Consider the following 26793-nt stretch of genomic DNA (forward strand, 5'->3'; position numbering starts at 1 on the left):
AGGAAACCTGCCTGGGGCTGATCCCTGGGCCTGGGAGTGCGTAGGGCTGGGACACAGGTTCAGGCACCACGGCTGTCTGGAGATCTTTGCAGTCCATCTTAATTCTGAGTCACTTCTTAAGGGAGAAAACCAGCTTCTGGGGCTCAGGCCAGCAGCGCCTCCTGCTACCTGCCTCCTCAGCCCACGCCTCCTCCCTCACCCCTGGCAGCCTGCTGAGCACAGCCCCAACAATTAGCTGGCCTGGGTCACTTTTCAGGAGCCAGTCCAGGCAAGCCCGGGTAGCATTGAGCTTGTGATTCAGGGCTTGGGACCGGATCCGGCTCCTCTCCAGCGTGAGACTCAGAGGCCACGACTACCCTTCTCCCAGCCTCAGGCCGTTCACCTGTCAAATGGGCCCAACAAGAGTACCATCGCATAGAGTTGTGTGAATTTAAGGGCCAGTCCTTTTAACAGGGCTTGGCGTTGAGCTCGGCTGCTGGCAAGGGTCCAATCAGTGCTTGTTAGTATTTTCAAAAAGCGCCTGGGTCCAGGGCGCCTGCTGATAAGGGCTCCGACTTGGAACGCAAACCGCTCCCACGCCGTCCCCGGCCGCACCCGGATACACCCGCCCTGGAATGCCAGCTTGGGGGCCGAGGCCGGCCCGCCCCGGGTTGGGGCTGGCAGGGCAGAACAGGATTAGTGAGGCACTGAGGCAGGGAAGGGCGAGCCTGGGGCGGGGGTTCGCCCGAGGCTGCTGGTCCGGGGGGAGAGGAGAACGTGACCCGGGCGCGGTGGCGGGAGGGTCTGGGGGGAGTCTGGGACGGACAAAGAAGGCCCAGAAGGGGCGGGGCCGCTAGGCAGAGCAGTGAGTAGGGCTTCCCCCCCACCAGCAGGGCTCGAGCGCTACCCGGGTAGGGCTAGGAGCCAGGATCCGGCCTTGAGGGGCCGGGTGGCAGCAGCGGCGCAGAGTACCTATCTGAGGAGGCGTGGCGAGGAGGCGGGCACGGGGGCAGGCCTGGCGGGTGAATTAGGGAGGCCACAACGAGCGGGGCGGGGCAAGAGGAGCCCCTCCCACCCCCAGGCCGGGGGCGGGGCTTACGGGTATCTCCTAGGGAGGCCTGGTGGGCGGAGCCGGGTACTGCTTGGAGGCAGCAACATTCCCGCAGGGCAGGGGGGCGTGCCCAGGGCGTGTCATCCGGGGGCGGGGCCTCCTCCAGCCCCTGCGTTCCCCGACGGTCGCCGGGAGAACTGCAGAGTGACTGAGCTCAGAGCTGCGCAGTCGGACGCGGGTGGGCGCGAGCGGGCGACGCCGGGCTTGCAGCGCCGAGCAGAAAGCAAAGCCAGAAGGTGAGAGGGGCAGGGGGGAGGCCGGCCGGACCAACAGCAGCAAAGTTAGTTTTCGTCTCCACTTCCAGAGCCCGCCTGGGCGGCTTGCTCGGAGCAAGTGACAGCAGCAGCTGGTGGGTGAAAAGGAGCCTAAGTCCCCGAGTCCTGACCCCCAGTTTTCCGGCTGTGTCGTCTACCAGCTGTGTGGCCCCGGGCCCGACTCCCCCACCCTGCTCTGGGCTTCTTGGGTTCCGTAAACGGAGTAGGTTGAACCAGGTGAACTCCATGCTCGGTTGCCCTTTCTCACGAAAGCCCTGGAAAGCGAGGGCTGGCAGGTGAGAGCGGACTGCAGTTCAGTCGCCGGTGTTCACAGCGTGCTGGCTGGTTCTCCCTGCCCGGTGGCGCTGGGCCAAGGGAACGTTCCCCTAGAGTTAAGCGAAGTACTTTAAAGTTCACACTAGTTTCTCCGATGGGGCTTGAACCCACAAGCCCCGGGGAAGCAGAGTAAAGCAAGGAAACGTCAGTCTCGCCTTCCCCCTAACACTGAGATCCCAGTAACACTTCAGACCACATCCTCAGCAGGGGCTTTTGTCCCCTTCCTGGGGCATTTCCAGGTGACGTGGCCTGGGAGGCCGTGGTTGGAAACCAGGGGACAAGTTCTTGGTGGGGCGGGGAGAGAAGGGGAAAACCCCGACAAACTTTGGGTCCAGAGTCAAGCCTGGGGCCCGGGGCTCTTGCTGCATGCTCAGGGTTAGTTCATTGGCCTGGAGGTTTCTGTTCCTGGTGCTAGTGTGTGCTCTGTGCCAGGGCCATTGTAGCTGGGCGGCCTCATTCAGTGGGCACGATCTGAAGGTCTGGGACCAAACTGATTAGGATTGCACTTCCCTCCAAGCTTCAGTTTCTACGACTTCCCTCCAAGCTTCAGTTTCTACGTCTGTAAAATGGGAGTCCTGGCAGAATCCAAGGGCAGTGGCGAGGACTAAACAGTAATTCATATACAGTGTTTAGCAAGGCGTCAGGCACCCAGTCAGCCCTCGCTATATGACAGCTGCTCTGAGGCAGGCAGGCAGGTGATGGACTGGCTTCCTGCCTGGGAATGAGCCTGTTTTTGGAGAGCAGGCTACAGCCATTCTTGACCCTGTGAGTGCCAGAAATTGCCACCTGCCACCTGCATCACTTTGTCCATTTCACATTTGGGGAGTGTGTCATCTGGACCAAAAAGTGGCTGAGTTTTCTGTCATAGCGCTTGGGGCTGGTGGTTGTCCAGTTACAACGTTTACTGAGCACCTACTATATATGAAATGGAGCTAGGGAATACAGAGAAGACCTAGACAGACCTGGGCTCTGCCCTCATTTGGGGCTGCTGACAGTCAGGCTCCCCCACTCCCACCATGCCCCTGCTGGGGAAGATAACACACACCCAGAGCCTGGAGCCAGATGAGATTTCATGGGTCTGTGCTGCTCTGGTGTCTGGAGCCCAGCTATTCCACTGAACACTTGGCTTGGGGTGAAGGTGAGGGTCAATGTGGGCACTTGTTAACCTGTTCAGTCAAGGCTGGGCACCGAAGGAGACCGGGGGTGCTGCATGTCGGTTCCCTGAATGTCCTGGGGAGATGAACCCTGGAACACTCTGGAACCAGCTAGAAAGTAGTATGGGACAGAGTGTGACTGAAGCCTGCTCTATAGGGAGGAGACAGTGTGTGTGCCTTTCAGAGGGGAAGGTGCTTAGAAGCAGTGAGATCCTAGAGAAACCAGGGCAGAGGGAGAGGAGCTCCTGGGCTCCCAGGAGCCAGTCCTGATTGGGCTTGGATCAGCTTGGGGCCTCAGTCTCCCCTGTCCAAGCATGTGAACAGCTCAAGATTAGAGTGTGGTATTGTGGGGGAGGAAGAGGGTCACTAAGTGGGATCCATGGTGGGGGATAGGGGGTTGGGGAACGAGAAGATGTTCATTTCAAAGAGTACTTAGGAAGCAAATACTAGAAGTGCCCACCCCCCCTCCCCCCCGCCTCCAGCCCACATGACGCATGACAAAGGATGACACACTGCCTCTGTCCTCAGTTGCTTACTGTCTGGGAAGGGATACCAGCGACCCTGACAGGAGATCAATGAAAAAAGTATTACAGGGAACTTTCATGGAAGAGGTGGAATTTGGAGTGGGTCTTAAGAATTGGGAAGGTTTCCCCTGCTGCAGTGACAGTTTTGGGCATTGGGCAGAGGAAAACACCTAGGCAAAAGCAGGAGGTCACCGTGTTCAGGGACTTTTTAAGAAACTGCTAGTTTGATCAGTCTGGCCGAAGAACTGGGACTCAGCAGGGCTGTGAAGGGGGGAATGGTAAGTTGGATTAACTCATGGAGGGCCTTCAATGCCAAGGTGAGATGTTTGGATCTGATTTGCAGAAAGTGAGAGCCACTGAAGGTTGTTGAGCCAGGGAGTGACGTATTCAGAGGGGCGCTTTAGGAAACCAGTTTGCCAGATGTGCTGGGGTGAGGGACTCAGTGGTCAAGGGAGAAGGATCGCAGGCCTGTGGTGATGGGGAAGGAGGGAGGGACTTGCGGGCTTTTGGGGTGTCTGCTGCTGGGAGTGAAGGAAGAGGTGCCATCAGAGGGGTGGGTGGAGAGCCATGGTGACTCGGGGAGAAGAGGAAGGATCCCCATGTGTGCCCTGTTTTTTTTTTCGTATTCCTCCACCCAGCCTTGACCCTAGTGTCTAGCAGGGGCTCAGAGGTGCTGGGGAGGGTGAGGCGTGCTTTGGAGTGATAGGGAGGGAAGCTGCCCAGTAGGCCCAGTATTTGCCTGTGAGGAGGCCAACCACAGGCTCAGGGCCTCTGTCCCAGGCCCTTCGGGGCGAGAGGTTGTGGGGGGGACATCTGGGCAAGTGGTGGGAGCTTGCACCAGCCAGCAGTGGGTTTGAGAGCAGCGTAGATGGGGAGAAGTGCCTGGGGCTCTCCCCTTCCTGGCTACAGTCCAGGGAGGGCTGGGTGAACGGTTAGGCGGTGGGGACACCAATTTCCCACGTGTGGGGGTGTGGATTTTGGTTGGCTCTTCTCAAGTTTCTGCCAAGTGGGGCAGTCCCGTCTCTCTCTCTTCCCTTCTCTCCTCTCTCTCCCTCTTTCTCTCAGCCTCAGACTTTTGAGCCACTGCCTAGCTCTCCCTCCCCGCAATACCTCCCCAGCCTGAGGACCCAACCCTGTTCCACCTGAACACCAGACAGCCCCCTCCTGGCCTGAGGCTGAGCAGACCCAAGCCTCGAACATTCCCGTGGATTTGGAGCATCTGGGGCCAGCTGGCACCCCCTGGTTTGGGCGTGGCCCTGACCCTTTACTCCAGACCGTTATAACCACTTCTTCCACCCCAGGGGAAGCTGAGAGGAGGCAGTTAGGGTTTAATCAAGAGCATCAAACAGTCAGGAGTTGGCTCAGCAAGAGCCTGGGCCCCTCTGTGGGACAGGATGGGGCCAGGGCTGGGGGGCCTGTTTCATCTCAGCAGGAGCTGCTCTGCCCACCGGCTTCCCCTCCTCTAAGCCTGGATCCGAGGAGCCAGGAGGGAAGCCCAGAGGTAAACACAGTGAGCCCTGTGGTATGTGTTGCTTCCCTCCTCCCCGCACCCCATCCCGAAGCGGCCTGTGAGGAGGCCAACCACAGGCTCAGGGCCTCTGTCACAGGCCCAGTTGGTGTCTGGGGGCTGGCTGGTTCCTGACTCACCCCTGGGGTTCCCCCTACACGTTGGTTTTCCTGTCAGCAGCTGATTCACTCTGTGCTGACACAGAGAAGCAGCTGAGCGGGAGAGAAGAGGCCTTGGGTTCTGGTTCTTGGAATTAGTTCCGGCTCCTTTGTTTATAGGTTGTGTGACCTCGGGTAAGTTCCTTCTCCTCTCTGGGCTTCCCTTCTCTGTGGTGCTTCGTTCCTTCCCTTGGCCTTTTAGGACGTTCTGCGGCCTGGAATCTGTTGTTTGTAAAGTGGAGCCCATGTGAACACATGCACGTGCGCGCGCGCGCACACACACACACACACACACACACACACACACACCCCAGGGTGAACTGCGTGATTCCTCTCACACAGTCAAGAATTGAGACCACCTCCTTACCTTACCCTTGCTTACTGCACCTGAAGCCGCCTTACCTACCTTCTGCCTGTCTGCTGGATCAGGAAGATGGTAGAGCATGGCGAGAGCGGGACTCTGGAGCTAGAATCTTGGCTCTGTCCTTCCCAGCTTTGTGACCCTCTCTGAGCCTCAGTTTCTGAATCTGTGAATTGGGTAACAGGAGCAGCCTCATAGGATGACATGAGCATAGAACAAAAAGTGCATTCCCCGGGGACTCTGCTTGTCTGCACTGAGTACTTTACTCTCCCGCTGCTCTTTGGTGGCATATGGAGTGACTCCATGAACCCTCTCAGGCAGGGATTTCCCTGTCCATCTCTGTATCCTTGATTGCTGGCACAAGACCTGGCCCACAGCAGGCTCTCAGGAAATGATGGTTGAATGCATAAGTAAGTGATTCTCCTCGGGGTGGCCCAGCAGGACCCAGCTCGGTGCCAGATCCTTGGCGACTCCTTGGCAAAGGTGGAGCTGGGAAGCCGGGTCTGGATGCCCATGCTTTGCCCTTTGGGCCTGCGCATTCTGCTCCTGGAACCTGGGACCAGGGAGGCGAGAATGGTTTGGCTGGCCTGGGACTGCTTCGGTCAGGGCTTCAGCTTCCCTTGTGAGGCCTGGCCTTTCCCCTCCTGAGAGGGGAACAGCTCGACTTCCTCTGGCTCCAGCCTGGTGAAGGGTCTCTGGCTTAGTTCGTGTTATTTGTGGAAGGTGCTACTGTCCTGTGAGGGCACAGGCTCCAGGCTGGGGGAATGGGAAATTGCCCTGTGGGAGGCCCCTCCCTGACAGTCTCTTTGCAGGCCACTAGGTGTGTCACTCTGGGAGGCCCCTCGCTGTCCCTTCTGCCTTCATTCCCCACAGTGGGGGCTTCTGACTCTACTTTGGGCCCTGTGCCTGACTTTTTTTGTTGTGCTGAGAGGGGGGATCCTGGAAAGAAGTGGTTGTTCCTGAACCTAGGCTTCTAGAACCAATGTAGGAAAGTGGAAGAAGCACTGGAAGTCTGGGTTCACATCCTGGATCTGATGGGAAGTTGCAGGGTGACTTTGTCTAGGGAAGTGAACCTCTAGGTTGGTTTTCTTTCTTTCTTTCTTTCTTTTTTAAGATTTTATTTATTTATTTGACAGATTGCAAGTAGGCAGAGAGTCAGGCAGAGAGAGGAGGAAGCAGGCTCTCCACAGAGTAGAGATCCCAATGCGGGGCTCCATCCCAGGACCCTGGGATCATGACCTGAGCCGAAGGCAGAGGCTTAACCCACTGAGCCACCCAGGCGCCCCTAGGTTGGTTTTCTTCTTCAGGCGGTCAGTGCTCCAGAAGCTGGCCTGGGGACCAGCTGGGGTTGGCCTAAGTTGGGAAGGAACCACAAGTGATGTCCCAAACCTAACTGCCTAAAGGTGATTCTTGCCTCTGCTACTTGCCTGCTGGGTGAGACCTTGGGCAAGTGTCTTAGCCCGTCTGTGCATCCATTTTGGCATCTACAATAGGGATCATAATAGTGTTTACCTCATAGGTCTATTGAGAATGATGTGATTTTTTTTTAAAGATTTTATTTATTTATTTGACAGAGAGAAACACAGTGAGCGAGGGAACATAAGCAGGGGGAGTGGAAAAGGGACAGGGAGCCCGATGCGGGGCTCAATTCCAGGACCCTGGGATCATGACCAGAGCTGACGCCAGACACTTAACAACTCAGTCACCCAGGCACCCCAAGAATGATGTGAATTAATATACATGAAGCACTTATGACATGTGCTTGGCACATGGTGAGTGCTACATACATACGTATTTCAGCTGGTTTTGGTAGTGCTTCTATTATTAAGAGGAAGCAGGATTTCAGTCCTTGGGGGGTGAGTCTTTGGGGAAAAGCTTGGTGAATAGCCTGAGAGTGGGGATCAGGAGACCCTAGCCTGTCCTTTACTTGCCTTGTGACCTTGAAAAAGTCACAGCCTTTCTTGGGCTGCAGAACTAGAAACTGTTATCCTGTATTTGCTGCAATTGACTTTTGTAAATGAGGCACACGTGACGTCACAGCTGGCAGTCTCAGGGATTTATTCAGAAAGAGGACTCTGGGTGCCCAGTCCATTCTCCTGCACCAAGACAGACAGCCAGTGTAGGTGGGCAGGTCCTAGTTCCCCCATGGGGGCTCTGTGGACACAGAATAGCAGAGCTTCCCCCACCCCACAACTGTACTCCAGGCTGAAAAGTAGATGAATAAGTACGTTTAAATACACAATAATGGGATTATACAGATCAGATTGCAGACCTTTATTTTTTCCTCCTTCCTCAATTTTCTGAATCTCCTGCAATGATTCCATAGTCTTATGCTCACGAAAGAAGGAATGGACTTATACAGTAAAGCTATGGAGAAACTTACTATACATATTTAAACAGAAAGATATTATTTGAATTTGGGATCACAGTCTGGTTTTTGTTGTTGATCAATCATATTTGTTCCCAAAGGGATTGGGTGTTGGTTTGATGTATCAATTGCCATGCCTTTTATCAAAAGACCGAGGGAGTGTCTGTGGAAGCAGTAGCTACGTCCACTGGCCTCAGAGCCTGGGAGACGAGTTGGATATAGTTGGGAATGTCATCCTAACTTCCATCCCCGGGGAATACACCCTGAACGCTGCCTGCCTAGAAAGCTTTCTACAGTCCTTGACACCAGAGGGCTTAATTTCCTCTTGTAGAGGATAGAGATGATAATAATCTCTCATTCGGGGCCGCGCTACAAGGATTGAAGGATCTTAACATATGTTGAGGTTTCAGAGAGACCCCCTTCTTCTGAATTTGGAACCAAATGGAAACAGATGACAGAGATGGGGCTCGGACAGGAAGCATCAACACTGAGAAGGCTGGCCGGAGAACACGGCTTTAGATCCGGGGCCCAGAGGGCTTTCCAACCGTCTGCCGTCGAACTGGCAGAGTTACCTGTCCGGTCACAAGCAGCGCTGGACAGGGGCCAGCCTCCCTGCAGGAACAGGTGGTAGGAGCGGAGGGCAGCCAGGATGGAAGGCTGCATGCCCCGCCGAGCATGCCCAGTGTGTTTTTGAGATGAGCCAATCACAGAAGCCTCTGTTGGGGTCCAGGAAGTAAGGGAGGAGGCGGAGCGAGGCTAGAGGTGTTCTCCTGGTAGAGGTCCTTCCTTAGGGAAACAAGTGGAGAGGACAATATGCGTTCCACGGATAAGTAGAAGGCAATTGGAATGATGTCAGGTAAGCAGTAAGCACTCAATACATGTTGATTTGTCATTGCTAATAATAATGGTAACAATGAATAATTCTACTGTGGTTGGAAAATCACTTTCACAGTCACTGGTTTAGGAGATGGTTTATTGGAATGTTGTTGCCGTGGGACCCGGTGAGATGCTGTGGTGTGTAGAGGAAATAAGTCAGTGGGGCTGCGGGAGGATTGGTTTGTCTGAGGTCCTGCGTGAGTGAGTGGGCGGCTGGTCCTTGGGTCCCTGTGGGTCACGTCGACAGCTCACCTCCCCGACCTTTCCTGACCACACAGCGGGGGAGTAATGGAGGCAGGCAGGATGTGTGGGTCTACTTGCGCTGAACATTTAGAGGCTCTGGGCAAGGCTCCCCGATCCCCTTCCTCTCTGCCCACGCCCTCTCCTGCCCTCTTTTGCCGCGACACTGTGACACTGTGGAGCGCGCTTTTCAAACCCTGCGTGTCAGAAGTCCCCTGGGGGCATGTAGGGGACCTAGATGTGGGCCAGCTCGTCCTCCCATTATCTGTTCACCTTTGGGCAAGTTTCTCAACCGCCCAGAACCCTGGTTTCCTTATCCGTGAACTGGGGAATGATAGTGGTACCTCTCCCGTGGCTTGCCGGCGGCGGGGGTGTGTGTGGGGGGGGGTTACATGAGGTAATGGGTATGGGTGAAACGCTTAGCAGCGGGCCTAACACAGGAAGCCCCCTCAGTAAAACCCAGAGAATGGCACATGAAGGCTGCGCCTACCACTGCTATGGAGAAATAAAGAGCCCTTCTCCCCTGCACAGATCTGACTTTTTTTTTTTTTTTTTTTTTAAGATTTTACCTATTTGAGAGAGAGAGAAAGCATGAGAAGGGGGAGAGTCAGAGGGAGAAGCAGACTCCCTGCCGAGCAGGGAGCCTGATGCGGGACTCGATCCCAGGACTCCAGGATCATGACCTGGGCCAAAGGTAGTCGCTCAACCAACTGAGCCACCCTTTGGGTACAAGGGACTCCAGGTGCCCCAGATCTGACTCTTAAAAAAATATATCTGCTACAGAATTTAAGCAAACCTATCCTCCCTTAGCTTCCACTTACAGTCCTGATCTTGTGCACTGGGATGACGTCCACATGGAATGTGGACATTCCCTGGGAGAGACCATGTCCCCCTTGCAGCAGAGGCCACCCAGACCGGTGGTTCTGAGGTAGGAAGGCTCTCTCTCTCAACTGTTTAGAAACGTCTTCTCCATCCGAACCAAATGGGCAGACACACACACATACACACAGGCACAAACTTTATAATTACTGACGAAATTTTTTTTTGTGGAAAACCTTAGAGGTTAAGGGATAGATGTAAAGGAGGCAAGAACCATTCAGAAATAAGTACTGGGAACAGTTTGGTGTACACACACACACACACACACACACACAGTTGGGATAATACCATACGAACGACTTCCTCTGCCGCCACGGTGGGTTAACATAGTAAAGGGAGGATTGTTCCATGTTATTCAATATTCTTCCTCAGCACGTTTCCCAGCCCCGTAGTATCACACTGTGTGGATCCACCATGACCCAGTTTCGCATTCTCCTACTGTTGCACGTTTCGGCCATTTTGAGTTTTTCATTAGCTCCCAGGTCGCTAGAGTGACTGCCTTGTCCATACATATATCTTGTGCTCACATCTAATACTCTTCACGGAGTAGACTCCTAGAAGTGGCTTTCTAGCCAGCTGGTTTTTAAACTTGTGGTCTGAGGGACCAGTTCTCAGGGAAAAATTCTTTCCTCCATACCCACCAGAATGTATCCCCAAACTTAGCTCTAGCCCCAGTAGGGAGAGAGGGTGTTGTGTCCCTAGGAGCTAGGTAGCAAGCACATAGAAGAAAAGGGGCCAGTGCTTGGGATCTGTGTTGGGGGGAGGCGGGTAAGAGACAGAAGGAAAAAGACAGATATGGGGAGCTGTTCCTCTTCAACTAGAGTCTGAATCTGACTTTTGACCCTCCTCCTGCCTCCTTTCCAGGAGCCTGTGGTGTCATTAACTAATTATGAGGTCTCTTTAGTATTTAATGACCTTTCTCCATGGTGACTCCTTCCTTCTCAGCAGCCTTCTGGGAGCCAGGGAATGAGAAGATGAGTCTGTGGGAAGAAGTTTTTCTGGAGTAGGAGGTGGGTCATGGAGGGGGGGGGCAGTGGTTCCCAAACTCTGACATATGGCAGAATCTCCTGGAGGGTTTGTTAATGCATGGTTCATGCCCCTAAGTCTTCTGATTCCATTGGTCAGAAGGACCAATGGAGTCGTAGGGGGCAGCTCAGGAAAGCGGATGGCTAATAGGTTTCTAGGAGATGCTGTTGCTGCTGGTCTGGGAACTACAATTGGAGAACCAATGGAGTCGTAGAATGGGCCACTGGAGGCTGTGTGGTGAATCTTAGCTGCCAGTAGGAACCGTTTGGTCCCACCTGGTAAAGGCTTGCATGAGGCCGAAACTCACCTTCCCCCTGCCTCCACCTCGTCAGCTTTTCCAGGATGTGCAATTATATATTTATGTGCAAGAGGATAAGATGCTTATCACCATCCCCATTTTGTAGGAAGGAGAACTAAGGCTCTGACAGGGAACCTAATATGTCCAAGTTAGCCCTGAAAGCCATTGGAAGCACTACAGAAACCCCAGCCTTGTCACCTCTCCGTGCTCCCCCTCAACAACACTCCCCACCCCAAACTGTATCACATACTCTGGGCTTCCGTCATGTGGGTCCGGTGCGGGGGCAGAGGTGCATTCCGTGAACACTGAGGGGGACCCAGAGGACCCCAGGTGAGGGGGCTGGGGGAGGCAGGGTCCCCCACACTGTCTCTGAACCAGGGTCTTGCTCTGCTTTTTATTCCCCCCCACCCGCCACCTACTAGCCATTCAGTAACGTGACCTTCTAAGATCTAATGTTTTCAGCCCATTTATATTCCCAGTTATTGTTCGGGGCATTTTTCCAGGAAGCCGTGGAAACGTGTGCCTAAGCCTGGCTGTGGTCAGGCAGGCACAGCAGAGGAAGAGGAGAGAGCCCTCCTCTGTTGGGAAGCTAAGATGTGCCAGGCCCCACCCTGGGCACTTTGCAGCCGTGGTATCAGTGACCGAGTGGCCCCCATTTTACAGATGAGGACGTGGAGGGTCCCAGGGCTGTAGCAACGTGCCCAAAGCCACAGCTGCAGGGCTCAGAGCTGGGCTTCCGTTCCCAGATTCCCTGGTCTAGAGTGGCAGCAGGTCCTGGACCGAAGGAGCTAAGGGTTGGTGGGGGTGGGCTGCACCCATCAAAGAGGGTCCGCCGGAGGGGTATGGCTACTCTGGGACTCGTAGTCTGGCTGGGGGAGGGCCCTGTTCTACCCATCTGGAGACCCAGGTCACACAGTGCTGTGCTGCCACCTGGCTGTGTGACCTTGGGGAAGTCACTCCCCTCCTTGGGGTGTCAGAGTTCTTATTTCTGCTAATGATACCTTACGCTTTATAGCTTTTAGCCATGGACATTTTCTCACGTACTTCTTCCCCACAGGCCTCCCCACACCTTGTGAAGTAGGCAGCAAGGGTGTTATTTCTGAGCCCATTTTACAGATAATGACAGGCTATGGGTGACATGCCTGGGATCTGACAGCTAAGGAGGTGCTGGAGCCAGGACTGGAATCCCTCTTACCTTTTCTCCCTGTCCTGAGCCTGGCCCATCGCCCCCAGGCTGCCTCCTTAGAGAGGAAGGGGACCTCTAGCCTCCTCTCTATTCTCAGCCTCCGCTTTGGAGGTCCCAGGGCCTGGTAGATTTGGGGTGCAAGGGACTCCAGAAAAGGACTGCACCGGGATCCTTGCTTTGGCCCAGGAACCTGTGGAGGGAAGATAGGGTGGTTCGGGCCATCCCTGTTATAGGCTCCTGCCTGGGCATTTGGGGCCCCTGGTGGTGATGGGCCCCAAATGCCCAGGGAGTGGGGGTCAGGCCCGGCTATGCCTCCTACCTAACCCCCGTCTTCCCCTCTGGATTGTGTCTGCCCTCCTGTACTCCTGAACAGTACAGAATTTTCCAGACTCCCAGACCGAGGTGCCTGGGTCCCATAGCTCCGTCTGAATGCCTTCACCTCCTCCCCTGTCCCCTGACCTGAGTCTTCCTCATTCTCTGAGGCCCGGCTCTGGCCACCGTCTTCCCTGGGGCCAGCCGTGGCACATTGGCCTAGCCAACTCAGCTTTCTCAGGGTCTGTCCATTGGGTGAGCTAGTTCACAAGCCCCCAGAGTAGAGTCTGTGGCTGCTGTGGGTCTGAGCCCCCCAAAGGTCTGCCAGGCTGATAGGGCTCAGGGTGCTGGGTCTGTGTGTACTGGGGGCGCCTGACCCCTTCAGGGTCAGCCTCAGACCTGTGGCTTTCACACTTTGTGACCTCGAGCAAGTCCCCTGTCTTCTCTGTCCTCTGGCTTCCATCTCCTAAAAATAAGAACACAACTTTCCTCACTGACCACTTGCAAGCCTTGCATGAGATAAGCGTGCAAAACATCAACCTCTGACGTCTGGTGGGTTCGAGGCACTCAGGAAATGCCTGTCCCTCCCTCCCCTGCAATCAGCTCAGGCTTCATTCTGCCTCCACCCACCTGACACCCTAGAGCAGGTGTCTGGCTGGGCTTTGGTCTAAGGCTTGCGTTATATCTGCTCCAGCCTGGGTGGTGTTCTAGGCTGATAAAAGGGGACAGATTGGGCAGAAGGACAGAATCAGCTGCAAACAAATGTGTTTAAACAGGCTCTGCTGGTTCCAAGTTGTGACCCCAGGCACAGTACCTCCCTGAGCCTCAGTTTCCCAATCTGTAGAAGGGGGATACTCCTGCCTTCTCTATTCTTGGGATCCCAGTAGAGGTGGGGTAGGGGTAGGAGTCCCGGTGGCCTGAAGCCCAAAGCTGCCTCCCAGGAGCCTTGAGTCCAGCCTGCCATGGCTGATTTATTTGTTTGCTTTCCTACTGCATCACAAACAGTCCCTTCTCTCTCTGGCCACCCGGAGGCTCACCAGGCCATTAAGCCCTTGGCTCTGGTGCTGGTATGCTGGGTCGCCTGGGGGAAGCAGCATGCCTGGGGTGGGAGGCCAGGCCTGAGGCCCTGCCTGACTGCCTGAGACCAAGGTGGTGTCACTGCAGGTCCTTATGCTGAGAACTCTTGGAATGCCAGGGGCCCCTAGGGCCCACTGGGGACACAGACCCTTTCCTGTAGTGCCAAGCACCTTTCCTTTCCATTTCTGTCTATCTGTCTATATACCCCTCCTCCTAGTTCCCTGTGGCCTGGAACCTTCTCCCGGTGATAATAATCACATGCTTCCCTTCCTTGTGCTAGAGCATTTTGATTTCTCAAATCTCCTACCTCCCTGTAAGGTAGGAACGAACTGTTGTTAGCCCAGAGAGAGAAGGGGGCTTGCCAAGGCCCATGGCGGGGACTCGTGACCTTTCCACCCACACCCATTCCCCACCTCTTGGCGGTGCTCACATTCTTGGCTAAATTTTGCCTTGCAGTGGCATGCCCCAGCATGGGAGTGGGAAGCAGGTTGAGAGGAGGTGGAAATGGCAGAGCCCTAGGTCTCCAGGGTGAACGGTCCTAGATTCCGGCCCCAGGAGCTCTGGAAGCTGGCATAGGGCCTGCCCCGTTGCACAGAGAGGGAAACTAAGGTTTAGGAAAGGGCAGTGATTATGGGATAGAGCAAGCTGGGCTCGGTTGCTCTCTTCTTCTGCCTCCCAAGGACCCCGGGGACTCAAGTTAGGGGACCCCACGGGGCTGTTTGGGACCTGGGTGCTCATTTGGGCTGAGCTGCTGCTGGCTGAGATCAAGTCCTCTGCCTCCGTCGGCAATCTGAGGGGTCCATGAGTGGCTCCAGTGCTCCTTTGGGTGATTCAGACCCAGCCTGCTCAGAAGGGGTTATCAGAGGGGGCAGTTTCCACCCAGGGCTCTGCCTGGTGCTCCCAGAATCTGGGGGAGGCCAAGGCTGTGGAGAATGTGCTGGGGAGGGGATGGGCCATTGTTGATGACTGGTTGTGGGGAGGACAGTGTGGGTAAGAATGGGAGGGTGCAGTCTCTCAGGGAGGCCACAGGGAAGGCAGGCTCTCCTGGCTACGGAAGAAGGCGAGGGGTGAGCAAGGGGGAGGCGGAGCCGGGCTGGCTCCCAGGGCCAGATCCTGTCTAGGTGAGCAGGGCCTGCATTCCTGGGTGGCTTTTGCCTTAGGCTCCCCTGGGGGCTTCCTGTGCAGACCTGAAAGGGCCGGAGGCCTGTGGGTTGGAGTTGGGGATGCCCAGGAGGCTCCCTTCACCTGGGATCTCTCTCTGTGTTGCCCACCCCTGTCATTCTGTCTCTCTTTCCTTATGTCTGCGTCACTGCCCTTTCCTGCCACTCTTTTTACTGCCCGCCCAACAGCAGCCTCCCACCAGTCAACCTTTGCCTGCCCTCCAAGTACCTCTGAAGCCAGAATGTCTCCAGAAGTGCCGAGACCCAAGGGCACCCTGGCTGAGGCTGCCCAGGCCTTGCTCCTGGGCAATCCCAGAGGACCCGACAGGCCTGGAGCCCTTTCTCCCTGGGGATGGAAACCTGTCAGGCTGTGCCTCAGCTGTCAGGTATCTGTGCTGCTTCAGTGTCCCCTACTTTGCCTGGGAATCCAGGCCTTGGATGCCCACAGCCAGCTGTGGAAATGGATTTCTCCAGGCCACTCCTCCCTGGAGCTTGGTGCTGGCCCTGGGGAAGGCTGGCTAGGCTGGAGCCGGGAGCCTGTGTGCTGGCCAGTTGCCATGGGACATCCTGGATGTCAGAAGCTCTCAGGATGCAAGAGGAGGAGACTTGAGAGCTGGTCTTGGACACAGGGAGGAAGCCACTGGCAGAGACAGGGACGTATACAAAAGGGAAGACGCAGGTGGGGGGGAAGGACTGAAGGAGAGAGTATGAGACCCTAGAGAGCCCTGACTCAGAAAAGTCAAGTAACAGGGGCAGACAGAGCCAGGGTTTGACACCACATGTCTGATGCCCACCCTAACTACCCATGCCGAGAGAATTAGGGCCACCAGACAGTGCTCTGAGAGAGTCTGTGCAGAAGAGTCTTCTGGGAAGACTGCTTGGAGGAGGTGGCCTCTCAGCTGCTCGTTCTCTTTCTTCTTGAACCCAGTGCCTCCGAAGAGGATGCCATGACTGAAGGGCCTGCCTGATTCCATGTGGGGTCCCTGATTAGAGCCCCCTTCTTCGTCCCCAGTTGCCTCTCCAGGGCCCACAGTTAGCACCCACCCTCAGTCTTGAGAACCCCAGCCCTGGCCCAGAAGTTAACCCTTTATTAACCACCCGCTGCCAGGCTCTGCGATGGGTGTGCAGGCTGGCCCCTGGTGCCCCGTGTGGTTCCAGAGGTCTTCAGAGGGCTGGGCTTAGAGACTGGGCTGTAGAACCCAGTAAACTCAGGCTGGGCCTTGGTGAAGCTATTTTAGTACCCGACCATTTGTAAACTGGTTTCTGCGGGCCACGTCGCCTGACAGCAGAGGGTCGGACTGTGGGGTTCAACTCCTAGCTTTATGATCTGTGTGACCTTGGGCAAGTCCCTTTCCCACACTGAGCCTCACTTTCTTCACCCATTCACCCATAAACTGGAGATCAAAGCAGTCGTCCCCTCATCGGCTCATTGCAAGGATGAACCAAGCCGCGTGAAGCACTTACACGATCTGACCAGTAGTCATGGCCAAAGCGCTGGCTATTGTTACTGTCCAGTACCGGACACTGTGTTCTCAAGTGACTGTCTCATTCCAGAAGGAGAGCGGGAGGCTGGGTGCTACTTGAACATGATGTTGGTGTGTAATTGCTCCCTTGCAGGGCTCTGTCCCTCCAGACAGGGCACTCCCTGAGGGCAGGGACGGGGTGCATTCATCTGTTCCCATGTCCAGCTCAGGGCCCGCCTGGAGTGGGGATTCCACGCACTGCAGTGGGCTTGGCTTGGGGTGGAATCTCTGAATAGAAGTGACCACTTGGGAACCCCGGGAGGGCAGCCCCTTGGGCTGTCTGAGGTTGCCTGTGCTGATCAGGCCCGAGTCCATGTCCTGGTGTTTCAGCCCGGCCCTGCAGGCTAGTGTGGGGTCTGGGTTCTGAAACACTTGTGCGTGAAACCTGTAGGTGCCTGGCCCCACCCTAGTGGCTCTGATTCCATGAGTTCAGGAGCCAGGAACTGCTGCCCTCATGCCAGGCTTCTGTGACCCCATGTGAGGATGGGGAATGGGGAACAGGGTCACAAAGTAGGCGGGACACTGGGCTCCAGAGTCAGAGGGTCTTGGGGGACACAAGTTGGGCCCCCATCTGCCACGTGACAAGGGCAAGTGCTGCCCCATTCCTGAGCCCCGGAGATCCTGCTTATAAAACAGGGACGTTAAAGCCCCACTCTCTACCTCACAGAATGGTGTGGGGTTCAATGAGGCCAGATTCGTGAAGTCGTGCTAGTATGGGGATGCTTCCTAAATTTACATAAAATTCCATGAATGTTCCCATTCATCAGTCCTCCCTCTGCCCAACGTTGGTTTCAAGTTCTTGGGGACAGCAACCTTCCAGGGACAGTTTGTAGGAACCTGTGTGTGTCCTGCATCTTAAGGGACCTCCTGTCCTGTGAGTAGGGTCATCGTTTTGCCCGACTCCTCCCCCCACAGTCTCGTGTCTCTGTATGCCTGCCCCCAAGGGCATGGCAAGCTGATTCCACCTTCTTCCTGGCCAAGCCTCCATATCCCCATTTGATGCCGAGGCTCCAAGTGGGTAGGCAACTTGACAAAAGTCACACAGCTCTGTGAAATGGGATTGGCATTTAGGTCTCTCTCAATCCAAAGGCTGCACAATCACCCAGTTCATCATTGTTTCCCCTGCTGTGGGGCTGGGGAGGGGTCTGGGGAAGGGGACTAAATTCTGAGGGCCCACCTGGGAATCAGGGTCTTCCTGCTGAAGCCCCTGGAATCTGGGGCTCCTGGACAGCCTCTTAGCCAGTGCTAAATATTCCTCTAACTTAGGGCTTCGCAACTGAGATGCTGAATGTGCCCAACACGTTAGGATGGTTGGTTATCTTCTCAGCCCCTAGGGACAGAGAGAGCTCTGGGCTGGTCACTGTAGACCAGGCGGGATTCTGTCTGTCCACCTCTGTACCCAACAAACAGATATGCTTCTCTACATGTATCTCGAGGTGAAACACAGATGGCTTTAACCAGTCCCCTCTCTGCCCCCACTATACATACTTAGCATATACCTTCCCCAAAAGGGTGGGGCCTCAGTCTCTTCAAAGGATAAATGGGGATGAAGTCAGTGATGTCAAAAGCATCCTTTTGGTGCTGTGGAGTTTGTAAGCCCTAGAACTGGCATTGGGAGGGAGTAGGGTCTACAAGGGGTCATGGAGAGGGAGATGTCTGAGGCTATGGCTCAGCCTCAGTTTGAGTCTTTGGCTGCATGGTTGCCAGGCAGAGAGGCTGGAAAGCTCCAGGTACCGGCTCTTCCCAACACCACACCCTCTGTAGGAGTGGCCCCTTCTTGGTGCCGATGGCCTCCCAGACTCGTTGCTTGGTTTTGGAGCAGAGCCTCCTAGGAAGGGCCCCATGGAAGAACATATTGGCCTGGATTGGTGGAGTTCATCTTTTCTTTCCTGACAGGAAGCCAAGAGTCAGCCGCAGAGCTAGGGCAGGATGAGGAGCAGGCAGGCAGGCAGGCAAAAGTGCGGAAGGGTGGGCTGAGCTGTCTCTGCCATCTCCCTCCTTCGCTTAGATGGTAGGGGAGGTGGGGGGAGCTCTAGTCTCAGGTCCCAGCTGAATTTTAATCAGGGCTTAGCCACTTACCTGTGTGACCTTAAGCAAGTCACTAAACCTCTGAATCTCCGTTTTTTTAATCTGTTAAATAGGGATAACGGTATCTTGGGGGGTTGTTAGAGAGATTAGATAAGAGACAGTGGAAATGGTGTGCTCCAAACTATAAAGTCCTGTTATTCCTCTGCCACAGTCGGGCCAGGAGGGGGTCGGCTGCTGCCTATGTTCCTGGGTACCCTTGGCCATCTTCCCTCAAATGCCAGATGTCAGTCCCAACTTCAGGTAGTAAGTAAGGTCCGCAGGAGAACCAGAGCCTCTCACCCTGGCTTGTGGGATCGTGTGGCAGGAGTTTTTCCTATTGGGCCTCGGGTTCTGCATTTGTAAGACAAACAGCAGGACTTGGGGCTTCAAAATCCTATGATCCCTCAGAGAGTCTGATCTGGGTGAATATTTACTGACCCAGGCTGGCAGAGGTGGTGCTGCCGTGTAAGAGATGAGATTTGGGGGCTCAGAGAGATTCAGTAACTCCTTTGTTCCAGGTCACACAGCTAGTAGGAAGTGGAGCCGGGATTCAAACCTAGGTCTTGAAGGAAACTTGAGCCTAATCCCGTTCTATGGCCTCGTGATCTTTTTTTTTTTTTTTTTTTTTTTTTTTTTATGTGTTAGTTGTTTATTTATCAAGACAATTCCATAACCCAATATTCATGCTTCATAGTTCAGGAACACAGGTCAGTGACGAACTTCAATTGAACTCAAGCCAAAGAAATTCTTTACATTCCAAAATCACTTTGCACTCTGAAAGATACCAGCCCTCCTCATCTCCTCAAAATCTTTCATGGAATCGTAGTTTCTGTAGAAATCTGCATATGCATTCTATGGCCTCGTGATCTTCCCGTCGCCCAGAGAAACTGCCTTTTACTTTTTCTTTTCTTTTCTTTTTTAAACAACAGCAGCAAAAGGTAAGAGACGAGAATGGGAAATAAGATCATGATGAGGTCAAAAAGCCAGCCCCCAGAGCTAGCTGAGGGTTCAGGAAACATATCACCTGTCACACGTGAAAACAAACACAGCCACCTGTGACTGGCCTCTTTTTATGGATGACCAGGACAAAGTCCGGAGAACTGGAGAGCTGAGCGGCTAAGAACCAGCTTGCCCATGCAGAGCCCCCAGATAGGCAGGCTTCCAGAGCAGAACATTTGGGCCAGACTTTCTCATTCTACTTTCTGCCTGAGCAGGCTGACTGAGCCCACGTGGTGAGATCAGTTGTCAACTCACCAAACCGGCTCGATCTCCAGGCCTCAGGCAGGCCCCTGGGGCACAGCCAGAGGCCCAGAGACAGAGGCTGTGCCCATGTGCAGGGCAGAGGCCCTGTTCCTTAGGCTGCCCAGGCCTCGCCCTGCTTAATCCCTACTCTCTGGCCCATCCCTGCCCTGCCTAACCCTCACCCTCTTGCTAGGGAGTGGTAGTCATCGTGGTCTGACATGGAGGCCTCCAGGCCTGGCATTCGTTAGGAGGCTAAATTAACACCCCCTGTCCCCGAGGGTTTTAGACTGTTGGTCAGGCGGTCAGCAACTTCTGGATAGTAATTGTTGTTCTTATGATCGGTAGCATATATTGGACACTTCTGGGTGCCAGGCACTTTGCAGAGACAAGCTCGTGTGCATCTTGCCATACGTAATCCATTAGTAAGTCCATTTTACAGGTGGGGAAGCTGAGGTACGGTGAGGAAGTGATTGCTCAAGGCCACACAGCTGGTAAAGATGGGGCGGATTTGGCATCTTGGGGCAGGGAGAGTGGGAGGAGTGACCAAGGGGCCCAGTGTGGATTGAGCCCTACTCCGCACTAGCCTGATCGTGGTTCTTCTTCATACCTGTGCGGGCTGGTTGGGGGCGGTGGGTGCTTAGTGCCCTCATCTGCTGAGAAAGGCAGCTCCACAGTGTCTCTTATGGGGCCGCTCTGGGGGTGGGAAGGAAAGGTACTGTGTGATTCTTCTGTACGTCTCTGTGCAGAAGAAAGGCCCGGGGAGCCAGGGCAGGGCGGCAGGTGCACCGGGGATGGCCAAGTCTTCTGCTGTGTGTTCGGCCCTGATGGTGCTGTGTGACTTGCAGACTGTTGCTCTCGCCACCCCCTCTGAGAAATGCAGTGATCTCGAAGGTCTTCAGAGTAGATATTGCTCCTGGAGTAAAGAACCCTGGAGGGTGTTAGCCTCCGGGAAGCTGAGGTTGGAGCAGAGGTGCTGGGAGCTGCCTGTGAGATTCTCTCCAGCTGGGCCCTGATGCCCAGACCCGCCTGCCTCCCCCTCGGAACAGAGGGGCCAGGCCATGCTGAAGACCAGGCCTAAGGCAGTGGGTCTCAACACCTTAGAATCCTCTGGGAAGCTTAAAAAAAGATCCCAATGCCTAGACTGTGCCCCAGACCAACTTACTCAGGATCTCTGGGAGGGGGACCTGGGCATGAGCAGTTGTATAACTCCCAGGGTAAGTCTGACATCGCTGAGATTGGGGACCACTACTTGAAGGCAGCTGGGATGGGAGAAGTAGGCACGTCTTGGCATTCTAGGGTTAGTGATTCCCCTGAAACCCAATGGAGGCATGTGCCTGCCTGTCTGCATCTAGGGAGAGGGCCCACAGCTCCCACCAGCTTTTCTGACACAGAGGAGATCAAAATCCATTCTTGGGAGTAAGCAGCCACCCCTTCCTGTAAACCAGCAATGTCATTTTAAGGACCAGAAACCCCCAGTTGCAGGATCTAAGTTGGTTTGTTCCATCTCCTTTAAGAATTCCTTCCTGATCTCCCCAGACACCTCCTTCCCAGTTCTTCTTTCTGCAAATACACGCCAGGTGCTGAGCATGTGCTCGACACTGCTCTAGGCTCTGGGATCTAGGGTGAATGAGACACAGACAGCCCTCACCCGAAGGAGTCAAGTTCAGACCGGGCTCTAGAGGCACTCATGAACCAGTGCGCTAACTGCAGTGAGTGGACCATGTGGCAGGTACACCCCCCTGACCCCCACTGCCCCCCATCAAGGGTGCTATTGTGACAGTCAACAGGGGAACCTCCCCACTACCCCCAAGATTCTGATGGTTGACTTGGTCGGGGCAGGGTCGGGAGCTGGGTGTTGGCAGGCTTTGATTCTACTGTGTGGCTAGAAGCTGGGCCTGCTGTGTAGATCAAGTATTCGGGGAAGGTCCCTGGGAGGAGAGAACTTGGCCCATGGGAAGGGAACGAGCCAGTGGATGGGTCTGAGGGGACCGCCAGGGCAGAGGCACTGAGCCGGTCAAGGGCCTGGGATACTGGCATGGCACAGAAGCGTGGCCTTGGAAATGAGTGTGCGTACGGGAAGCAGGGGGTGTGCCAGGGACAGAGGAGGGGCAGGGCAATGCGGGCAGGGCTGCACAGCTCCAGAAGAGCCTGGATTTTGTAGGGACTTGTGTGGCTGTATCATGGTTAGAGGATTGTATGTAGGGGAGTGACGAGGTCTGGCTTACAGCTTTCAAACCTCTTCCTGCTTGTGGATAAGGCCTTGGGGAGGACGGAAGGGGAACCCATGACCAGCAGGGAGCTATACTGGGCCAGGCGGGAGGTGAGATTTGGGCCGGGTGAGGTGCCGGACGGGAGGAGATGCTTTTGGGCTGCGGGGTAAGAGGGAGGAAGGAGAGGGGGTGTGGATGAGCAGGACTCCTGGATGTCTGGTCTGGGCCAGCCCAGGGGGCAGGAGAGGGAGAGGAAGGGCCATCCCCAAGGGACATCCCCTGTCCCCCGCCGGAAACCCTGCGGCACTGAGACTCCTTAGTACTGGCCCCCAGGTACCCTCGAGAGCCTCTGGTCGGGCTTTTCCTAAGAGGCGCTCCGTGCAGTGTTGAGGGCTGTTAAGGGAACAATGGCTTCAGCTTGGCCATGCTTGCTGCTGGGTGAGTGGAGAGGTGAATGGCCTGATGTGCAGGTGGCTCTTGGGGAGAAGTGACTCTCCACAGAGCAGATGACCGCAAACCCTCCTGTTCTCAACAGTGCGTCTTCTAGGACTCCCGATTCTGAGGAGCCACTCCTGAAAACACTGCTTTGGCCCCAGCCCGTCCTTGGCCCAGGGAGGGCGGTCACTGGGCTGGGTCTCATCCCTTGGGTTCTGCCGGAGCAGGGGTCTGAGCCTGCATCTCCCTTCTCTGGGCCCGCATGTGCCAGGCCTTCATGTAGCTCCCTTACCCCAGGCTCAGGGTTAACCCATGCTCGGGTTCTAGGATCAGGCCGGAGGGCTCCTACCCCATTCTCAGGGGAGGGACAGACCCACCCTCTTACCCTGCAGGTGCGAATTCGCAGGCACCTGCTGCAGACAAGGGGTTTTCTTGAAGGTCCCAGCTCTTCCCCAGACCCGCGTCCTGTACTCAGGCTTCGGGGAAGGTGAAGGAGCCTTGGCAGCGGGTTCTGGCACTCAGAGCTGGCTCGGGTGCTCACCCCCCCAGAACGCCCCTCGCCCCCACCCCTTGGATGAGGACAGAAGAGGCCTGAAAGGGCTCAGCTGTGAGGGTCAGACCCGTCTCAGGTGGCTTGAGCATATGGCAGTCCCGGTATTTTATGTGGGAGTCTCTCCTCCCTTCATGCCTCCATCTCTCCGTTCTCCTGTCCATCCGTCCCTCCTTCCAGCCTGCCTCCACCCCGCCATTCCTCTGCTCATGCCTCCATTCTTCCATCTGTCGCTCCGTCTTCCCTCCATGCCCCACCCCCCACCCACTGCTGCATCCAGCCACCCATCCCATCTTCCACTAGGCAACGTGGCTGGGAGCCTCCTTTGCTCTCATAAATAATGCATAGTCTTTCCTCTCGAAGTATCACAGGTTCACAGGGAAGATGGGACAATTTACGCCGAGAACTACTGTATAGCATCAGGGGCGAGGACAGCAACCTCCGTTTATGGAAAGCCTACCCCGTGCCAGGCATTTCATCCACATGATCTAATGTAATCTCCGGACAGAGCTTCCAAATAGGTTTTCTTTTCCTCCTTTCACAGCTGAGTAAGGTGAAGCTCAGAGAGGGTAAGTCGTTTGTCCGAGATCACACAGCTCGGAGGTGAGAGAAGGACATTCATACCCAGGCAGCCCAACGCCCTAGCCGGTTCTGAGAACTGATCCAGTATCCAAAGCTACTGGAAGGAAGCGGAGAGGGAGTGTGGCTAACCAGCATGCCTGTGGGCAGGGCCAGGGTGATGGGGATGAGGCTGGCTGGAAAAGGAGGCTTCCTGGAGGTGATCTCTGAAGTCAGTCCCGAGGGATGAGTAGGAGTTAGTAAAATACCAGCGCCGTCATTTCATTGTGCGAATTGATTTGACGTTAAATTATATATTTGGTCAATTTAAATTGTAGCTGCTTAGAAATGATCAATTTCCCTACTGTAAAGCATAACATAAAATCAGGACCTCCTTCCTACTGCTCAGACGGCTGCCAGCGGCTGCTCTGGAATTTTCCACTCAGATATGCATGCGTGTCATTCCCTTGTGTTGTTGGCGGTCCATATAGCTCGCAGGAAAGTACAGGCTGACCCTCCGGTGTTTACAGAAAGTGTATACCCGGAAGCATAACGTGGGGAGACATTCCTTTTGTTTAATTTCGTCTGCGGATGAAACCCTCAGCCCTGACTGGTTCCACAAGTGCTGAGAAGGGTCTGCCCGACCCCCTGCCCACTGCACCCTGTCCGTACCAGCTACCGACCTTCCTCTGTTCATAGTGGCGGGTTCCGTTAGGACCGTCACTCGACAGGTGAGGGGATCAAAGACCTTCAAGGTCCTTCCCTCTCATGTGCTGGCGAGCCAGCGTTTGGATCCTTATGTGGGGGTCTTTTGTCTTCTCTCTCCCGACTGCAATTCCTTACATTCACTTCTTGCCACCAGATCGCTCACCCCCCAAGATCTCAAGCTAACGGCGGTCCTGACCCTTGCTGCCTCTAACAGACGTGTGGGTGTTATGTCATTGGATCCCCTGCACTGTGGGCTGGCAGACTTGTTCCAGAACAGGCCAGGGAGTAAATGTTCCAGGCTTTGTGGGTCCAGTGGCCTCTATCGTGATGTCCACTCTGCCACCTCAATGCCAGAGCAGCCAGGGACAAGACCTCAGCTGGGGAGAGCTTGGCTAACTTCAGTTAGGGCCATTAAAATGTGAATCTCTTGGGCTAAAAAATAGATTTTTTTCAACTGTTTAAAAATGTAAAATCTGTTCTTAGCTCACAAGTTGTACAAAAAGTAGGTGGCAGGTTGGATTTGATTTAAAGACCCCGTTGGCCAGCCCCTGCCCTACACCAGCCCTTGGAGCCACCGCATGGATGAGAAGACTGAGGCTCAGATCCCCCAGGTCATCTGAATCCAACTTTGGGCGGGGGTGGGGTCCCTGAAGTTGACACCACCCCACATCGCGATGCCACCTGGACATGTTCTCAGCCTGAGCTGACCCCCCAGCCTTCTTGGAACTGCCCATCGTCTTCTCTGCGTTGCTTTGAGGGGGAAACATCTGTACTTGGAGGGAAGAAAGACCATAAATCCTTGGATGTTGGCCAACATGCCCAGGAGCTGCCACCCCAGGCTCTGGTTCTCAGCACCTTCTCCCCCTCCAGGTGGTTCCCAGGTGGTCTCTGGGCCTGCCCAGATTGGCTGGACTGTCTGCCAGGCATGGGGCTGCCTCGACTCCCATTCTGGCATTGGAGCTCACCCAGGTGCCTCCTGGAGAGGATCAGGGAGCCCGAGGGGCTAGGCAGCCTGGGTTCTGTCCTCGGTGGTCCATGTACTGGTGATCTGGGGCGAGCTCCAGCCCTCGGTGCCTCAGTTTGCGCGTAGGACACTGAAGGGCTTTGCCCGAAGCCTAGGACAATTTGTATGAGTCCCTGAGACCAGAGAGCTTGCTCAGAGTCTTGGAGCATCAAGGAATAACCGCTTGGCAGCCTCTGCCTCCTTCTTTCCCACTAGGGAATCCCAGCCATCCCTGAAGATCCCTTTATATGGTCCAGATCACTCTCTGGAAGGAGGCACTTCCCAGTGGACAGACCTTGGGCTCTGGAGACCACCCCTGCTTGCGAGCTGTGTGTCTTGGATGAGTTATTTCACCTCCTGGGCCTGGGGGGATTGAAGGGGATGACACACAGATTTTGGTGGCTGCCTGGAGTCCCTCCCGTTCACCGGCAGCTACCCCTCCCTCAGGGGCCCCAACCGGATCTACTTTCGTCCACAAACTGCTCATTTCTGAGCATCCCCACCCCTGCGAGGCTGCCCTGGCTGGCCAGCCTGAGCAGAGGATGTGGGAGCGGAACCTGTAGAAACCCCCTTCCCGTACTTTCTAGAAGCAGGCAACGGTTGCCAAAGACCGCTTGCGTCCTTTTCCAGTTGCACAAGAACCCAGCGCACGCCGTCAGGGCCTCGGTTGCCCCTAGAGTATAGTCACTGAGGTTCTTCCCAGTAAAGGCGTGACCTTTCTGTAGATTGGGGTGCAGCCTGGGTCACCCCCTTGGGGCCTCCTGAGTCACTTACTGGGAGGAAACCCAGCGAGGAAAGCCGGTCCAGGTAGGAATGAGAAACGTGACCCTGGGTGAGAGGATCTCTCCTCTGCTGCTGTTCTGCTCTGTGCAAGTGTACGCAGAGCCTCTGGTCCGTCCAGAGCTGTGTTGGGGGAGACCAGAAATGCTCCTTTTTATGCGGACCATTCGCTGCAGGGCTCCCTCAGGCCAGACTGGGTTCGGGATCTCCTGACACAGCGTCTTCCTTGTTTGCCCCATCCTGGGTCTGGGGTCAGCCCCAGGTGGAGTTACCGAGGGCAGACTTCCCTGGCTCCTAGAGTCCCTGGTGTCCCTGCGTTTCTTGGACCCAAGCCTTGGACCCTGGTAGACTGGAAGAGCCATTCAGTCTAACGTCTCCAGGTAGCACTTGAATCCCAAAAGTAGTAACTCACACTTTGCTTCCATGCCGCTTGTGACAGGGTGCTCACTACCATCCCAGACAGCCTTTTCCTTCTTTGGACAGTGTTGCTTCATGTTGTGCCCCAGTCTGACCCCCAGCAAGGCAGCTAGAGAATATTCTCCCGAACTGAGATGTCAGAACCCCGAAATGGACCCCCTGGGAGGTAGTGAGCCCTCCCCGCTTCAACCCTCTCTCCTCTCCCTGAAGGTATAGGGAGTCAAAGCTGAGCTCCTCCTGGCAAGGATGATAGAAGGTGGTTACTTTCAGAAAAAGGCAGAGGGGACTTCCTTATGGAGTGGGGAGATTCACAAGGCTTAGGACTGCCTTCTACCCTTGCAGGAGGAAGAAGGGGTGAAGCCAACCCATTAGCTCTCCTTCCCTCTGCTTTGTGCCCTGCTCTCCTCCTCCCTCTGACATAGGGCCTGTGGGAACAGGACTGGGCCCAATGCCTACTTCCCTGCCCCCAAGCCCCACTCTGCCTGAGCAGCTGT

The 26793-nt window shown here is 55.2% G+C and overlaps 1 protein-coding gene across 1 annotated transcript in view; it reads left to right on the forward strand.

Moving 5' to 3' along the window:
- Window positions 1-1191: 1191 nt before the first annotated feature.
- Window positions 1192-26793, forward strand: part of CD82 (CD82 molecule) — a 49754-nt gene continuing 24152 nt past the window's right edge. The window contains exon 1 of the mRNA XM_032357297.1: window positions 1192-1326. The gene's annotated coding sequence lies outside the window, so the exon portion shown is untranslated. The remainder of the gene's footprint in view (window positions 1327-26793) is intronic.

This window comes from Mustela erminea, chromosome 9 (assembly GCF_009829155.1).
Source record: "Mustela erminea isolate mMusErm1 chromosome 9, mMusErm1.Pri, whole genome shotgun sequence".
Taxonomy (NCBI): domain Eukaryota; kingdom Metazoa; phylum Chordata; class Mammalia; order Carnivora; family Mustelidae; genus Mustela; species Mustela erminea.